Source organism: Ailuropoda melanoleuca, chromosome 2, assembly GCF_002007445.2.
Source record: "Ailuropoda melanoleuca isolate Jingjing chromosome 2, ASM200744v2, whole genome shotgun sequence".
Taxonomy (NCBI): domain Eukaryota; kingdom Metazoa; phylum Chordata; class Mammalia; order Carnivora; family Ursidae; genus Ailuropoda; species Ailuropoda melanoleuca.
Genome location: NC_048219.1, coordinates 196,960,340 through 196,966,339, shown reverse-complemented (window position 1 = coordinate 196,966,339; position 6,000 = coordinate 196,960,340). Strand labels below are relative to the sequence as shown.

General features: G+C 50.0%; 1 long non-coding RNA gene across 1 annotated transcript; it reads left to right on the top strand.

The window, feature by feature from the left end:
* The first annotated feature begins 1,960 nt into the window (after nucleotides 1–1,960).
* Nucleotides 1,961–4,705, top strand: LOC117801173. The gene is made up of 3 exons (XR_004623699.1): nucleotides 1,961–2,092; nucleotides 3,560–3,667; nucleotides 4,534–4,705. It is a non-coding gene; the product is annotated as an uncharacterized LOC117801173 (long non-coding RNA).
* The last annotated feature ends 1,295 nt before the right edge of the window (nucleotides 4,706–6,000 follow it).

Here is a 6,000-nt window from a genome sequence, read left to right as displayed (position 1 = left end):
TCTGAAAGGGGTGGGAGTCACTCCGAGAGAGGAGGGTCACAGCCAGCGTCCGTCCTCACTACCATGGCCACGCACTGAGCCTTTCACGGAAGCCCGTGGCATCATGCATCAAGCACAAACAGCCCCGTCCATCTATTTCTCGGCTCCTTACGCTGCTGGCCTACTGGTCTTACCAGTCTGTTTGTCTGTCCCTGTACATAACGGCACTCCCCGTCTACACTACAGCTTTAGGGTTAAGTCCTCAAGTCAAGGGAGCAAGACTCCCAGGGTCTTTTCCTCCAGAGCCGGCTGGCTAGCTTCAACCCTTTACGTACTGCATGATTATTAGAACTGCCTTTCAAATTCAAAAAAGAAACCAGGAAACATTTTAACTGGAATTGCATTAAGTCTCGATGTGGGGAAATCTGATATTTTTATATGGTCTGTTTGGATCGTGATGTCCCTCGAAGATCTCCTGCACACCTTCTGGCACGCACAGTGCTGGTTCTTGCCTTTTATGCCACTGTAAACTGCACCTGTTCAAATCTTTAATTTCTAATTTCCTGGTTTTGATGCACAGGATGAGACTGATTTTTTGGTGGGGGGAGGGCCGAGGGGGAGGGAGAGAGACGATCTTTAGCAGGCTCCACGCTGAGCATGGAGCCCGACATGGGGCTCGATCTCCCGACCCGGAGATCACGACCTGAGCCGACGTCCAGAGATAGTCACTTCACCGACGGAGCCCCCCAGGCGCCCCCAGACTGATTTTACAGTTGATTCTGCACTCAACTCGAACTTCATAAACTTTCTTGCTAATTCTAATAATCTATCGGTAGACATGTCAGCATCTTCTATATTTATATTGTCAGGTAGCAAGTTTTGTTTCCACCATTCTGGTTCTTACACTATCTATTTATTTTTGTTGTGAATTGCCTAAGTGCCCCCAACTCAAAAGCAAAGCTTTACATTTTTCACCACTGTTATAATGCTCGCCATAGAGGTTTTTGGGGGTTTTTTTACAAGTAACCTGTGTCGGGGCAAAGGTACCTGCCTCCATTCCCAGTTGTCAAGGTTTTTCTTTTATTAAACATGTTTTCTGCATCCACTAATATGATAATATAATTTTTATCCCTTAATCTGTAAATATAGTGAAATATATAATTGACTGTGTAACATAAACATTATTAAGGAAGGCCAAAACACACACACACCTCCAAATGTGTACTAGCTCAAAAAATTAGAAGTTTGGCGCCTGGGTAACAGCCCAGGGTGGAGGTCTCTGACGGGCACAAAGCTGTCCAGCCTCGGACTCCACTATCCCCAGGGAGCCTGTGGTCACCCACGCCCAGGGAGCAAGCACAAGGGGTAAGAGACCTCAAGGAGCCTCAGCCTGGGGACGGCACTCCCCTGGGGAAGAGCGGGCGCCGGCCTGGGCCGTGTGCTTCCCAGTAACAACTCCACACGATGAAAGGGGAGCACGGACGCCAGCGTCAAGCCAGCTGCTGCTGACAGAAACCCATGGCGGTCTTAATGCACCATATTTTATATACCACTAAAGCAAATTTTCTGGGTTTTCTTTAGGATTTCGCGTCTATGCCTAAGGGAGATAGGTCAGTATTTTTTTTCTCCTGCCGTATCTGTTGGGCTTTGTCGTCAAGGTTACACTAACTTCATAAAATGGGTCTAGCTGTGCCCGTTGTAAACGCGCTGTCTCTGAGCAGGAACCCACCTCCCACACCTGAGCCGGCTGATGCGGCGCCAGGCTCTGCCGGTAGAGGGAGCAGGAGCCACACTGGAGGAGGAAGTTTCTGTCCCGGTTCTGCTCGGCTTTCCTTCCTCTGTTGCCAAGGCCCTCAGTTGGATGCTGCACGCCCAGGAAGCTCGCCTCCCAGTGCACCCCAGGGCACCCGAGGCGGCTTCCTGTTGGAGAGCCCGGCGGCATGCCCGCAGCAGCTTCGTACAAGGTTCTGCAGGTGCCCCGGCCAGCTTCTGGAGAGTTCAAGGACACCTCCATGGGGTGCTTGTCAGCAGCTCACCGGCAAGTCCAGCCATGCCCCCAACAAGCTTCTCAGCAAGTCTGATGGCACCTCCCTTCCCCACGGGCAGCTTCCAGGTGAACTGTGTAGACATCCCCCCAGTGTAGGGAGGGGATGGGACCTGTGCGGGGAGGGGAGGGGGGGTCTGCCTGCTGCTAGCTCCTAGTTCTTGCCCAACAGTCTTGGCCCAACGAACATGGGCCATTGCCAGTCCAAATCAACCCCACAGATTCCTCTGCCATCTGTTGAGCTGAAACAGCACCATGTCCAACAAGGTGTCAATCCCCACAGCCTGAGGGGCGGAATCCTCCCTACCAGATGTGTTCCTGCCTTGGTACTCTCCTCTCTCAACTCCACATAGTCATTCAATCCCTGGAAGTAGTTAGTACTCGTCATACCAAACCTGCTTTGCTCCGATTGTGGTATGGTTACTCTCTACTGACCGCACCCTGGCTGATACGACCCTGGTACCGGGAGTAAACACAGGGGATAGATTTGCACAGATGGGATTTGGGAAGTGAGCTGTAGTCCTAGTCTGAAGCAGTGTTGCGCTCATTACCAGTGGAAAATGGGACGCCAGTCATCTGCGGCATGCACTGGCGTAAGAATTAATCAAGCTATCACCTTTGGCTGATGGTGATTCTGACCAAAGCAAGTGCCTTGGAGCCCTAGGAGCTGCTGAGCTTGTCTTCTCACGGTGGTAATGATATCGACAGAAACTCGGCCGCGGGCTAGAGTCTCCGGGGCAGGAGAGCGCTCACAGAAAGAAAATGTCTAGTCATGGTGAGAACCAGGGAACTTTAATGACTGCTCTAAAAGCTTTCTTCTCGTAGTCACAAGGCTATTTCTAAAAATCACACAGAAAAAATAATTGCATTTGTTGAGAACAATAGTTGGATTCACAGCCTCACCTTTCTCAAGGAAAAGCCAGGGCACGGACTGGAGAAAGAACATGAAACTCGGAGTGGGGACATGTGGTCAGACCCAGATGTAACTGGCCATCTGAAACTCCAAGTCACTCTGTGCCTTCCTGATTAGTAAGCAGTAAGTCTGCCCTGGGGTATCTTAGAAGATCAATCCTGTGACAACTTTGCCAAAGGTAGTGGGGTGCCTTGAGAGGGGACACGCATTCACCACAATACCGTCGGTTGCCACCAGACCCATAACAAGGGTCAAACTGCAGAGTGCTTCAGAGGGACGGGTCCACGCTATGCCCCCAGCAGAACAGCGTGCACACCTAGGAAACGAGTCCGACTTTGCTAATATCTCTCAGTAGAAATATGGAGAATATATGTGGATTCTAAGGGTGTTAGACCAAAGTAGACGGAATCTAACACCAGGTCAGACCAAATGTGCTGATGATGGTAGAGTTGATAGTGAGTCCAGATTTACCGACTCACTTGGGCAGTTGGAGGTGGCTCCAACAGTGTATTTGATCGCTTGATTGAAACCTAAACTCAAAAATGGCCTACATTTAACAAGGTGATAGGAATGTCGGACTGGCTTTATCGTGTGTGACCTGCACCTTTATCTCCTAATTACAGACTTCAGGAAGGCCCAGGAGAGACTCCTTTCACTAAGGCATTGAGAAATACATTAGTAAGAGGCATATCCACATCCTTGAAAAACCCTGTGATTACTCTCCTTGGCAGGTAGGTGCAATGGTGGGGACACTGCCATTGAGATGGGCTGACGGGCTGGTTTCACTGGGGCTGATGGGCTGACGGGCTGGTTTCACTGGGGATGACGGGATTCTGGAGGAGCAGAGGCCAGATGGCAGGACTTGACCCCACCAAAGGGGAGGGGGGAGGTTGCATCTGCCATGAAGGATAGCAGGTACATACCGGTAATCAAAATACCATGGTCCATAGGGATCTTTGACAGTGGTTAATTGCACGTGATGCCCCTAGAAATACAAGAATATTGATGATACAACGGCAGAGGGTGGGGGAGACTTTAGATCTAGTAGGGACGCTTGGGTGGCTCAGTTAGTTAGGCGTCTGCCTTTGGCTCAGGTCATGATCTCAGGGTCCTGGCATCGAGCCCCAGATCGGGCTCCCTGCTCAGTGGGGAGTCTGCTTCTCCCTCTCACTCTCCCTCTGTGCTATCTCTCTCTCAAATAAGTAAATAAAAATCTTAAAAAAAAAAAAAAAACCACTTTAGATCTAGTAGGCAAAATCTGCCTTGAGTCACAACTGTGGGTCATGACTGCCTCTCAGCCAGTCCCTAGATCTACCTCAATTTACAGGCCCAGCCTCCTTGACTGGAGGGGTGGCTGGGTCCCTGGCAGAAGAACACTGCAACACTGCCTCAAGGACACGACCTGGATCCTCCTCCAAGCTTTCCCAAATCCATTCTCCCTTGCTCTGCTGTGACGCTGGAACTGGTCTTGCTTGCCAGGTGGTGTGCCAGGCTTGTCAGTAGAGGGCGCTAGAGGGCCACTGGGAAGAGGGAGGGGACTTCTCTTCACAGTTCATTGTACCTCCTTTCTTCTTACCCCTTGGCACTTGGCTGGTAGGAGACAGCGGTGGAGCTCACCAGCAAGTTTCAGCAGCACCAGCAGGCAGCTTCGCCGCATTCCCACAGAGTCCGGCCCGCTCTGGCCAGCTTCCCACCATGTTCGACCCCTGCAAACAGCTGCCCAGCACATCTCCTTGGCACGCCAGCAGGTGGACAACCCAGTGGACTTCTCTGCCCTAGAGTAGGATGCAACCACTCCAGAACGTGTACAGGTTTTCCCGGCTATCCAAACGCAGAGCGTTCCCACGAAACCTCTGGTAAACTGAAATGGCTTCAAGCGAAGAAGCAATTACCGTTAATTTATATGGAAAATTTTTGAGGGTTCCCAGACCCAAAAATCACCTTTCTTAGGCTTTTCTGATTACCTTAGGACACATCTTGCTAACAGATGCACAAAATAAATCGAGACAAAACACAGATGTTCACAGACACAGTTCAAAGCTCTGGCGGCTTGATGCTGAGATGCCAAGTGTGGTTCTGGGGGAGGGAGTTTGCAGGACCACTCTCTGCTGAGGGTACACACACCTCCATAGCAGCTCACTGCAAAATGAACGCTGGACACTATTTTCACTTTTCATCTTTTTCAAAAAAGTTAAAATCCTCTTCAGGTTTCTTTCAGTTAGCAAAAGTGGGTACTAATACAGGTCTTTACTGAAAGCAAAGTGGTGTAATGCAAACTTTCAAAGAGTGGACGATTCCTGTATTTACTGACTGTGAGCATAGCTATAGGAAAGATACAGGTCTGAAGATGCTGAGAACTTCTGTGCACTCTCATCTTGCAAAGCTAGTTACTACAACGTTTGTAAATGCCCACTTACAAGGGGCACATCCCCCCTAACTTTGCCAGTCTCCCCCACTCCCTACGATTACACTTAGTGTTTCTGAACTAATTATGGCTCCTACATAGCCCATGTAGGTCTTACAGTCAATGGTACCTGCCTACTAGATTCTGGACTGCAGGGGACATGGCTCCTACGTAGGTCCTGGGAAGAAAGCTTCCCCTCAGCAGTGCTGGGAAATGTGTATCCAGGACATCCCAGCTGGGATTTCAGACCCAGCTCTTATGGCTTAGAGATGCGCTGGTGGGGAGAAGGGGGAGGGGGCCAGTCTCCAAGCCCTTCAGTTATTCCCTAAAGATCTTGGGCAGCAGAACAAATCAAGCCAAAAGTGATATGAGAGTTCTTCCTTGTCATCATCTCTCCCCCCACCACCCATCCCCTCAATGCTGCAGACCCCAGTTCTCTTCTAACCCACCCCACACAGTAAACAGAAACCGCCAGATAAAAGGTGGCTTGAACAATAAGGCTTTTATTTCCATACCCAGCAGAATAATGAGAGGGAGGCAGTTCCTTTGGAAGTTTGACTTGGAAGCTGGACAAATCCAACAGGAGTCATATGAAGCCAACAGTATCTCAGAAATAAGGTAAACCATGCCTGTAAGCCACAAAAAGGCCCCAACTGAGGT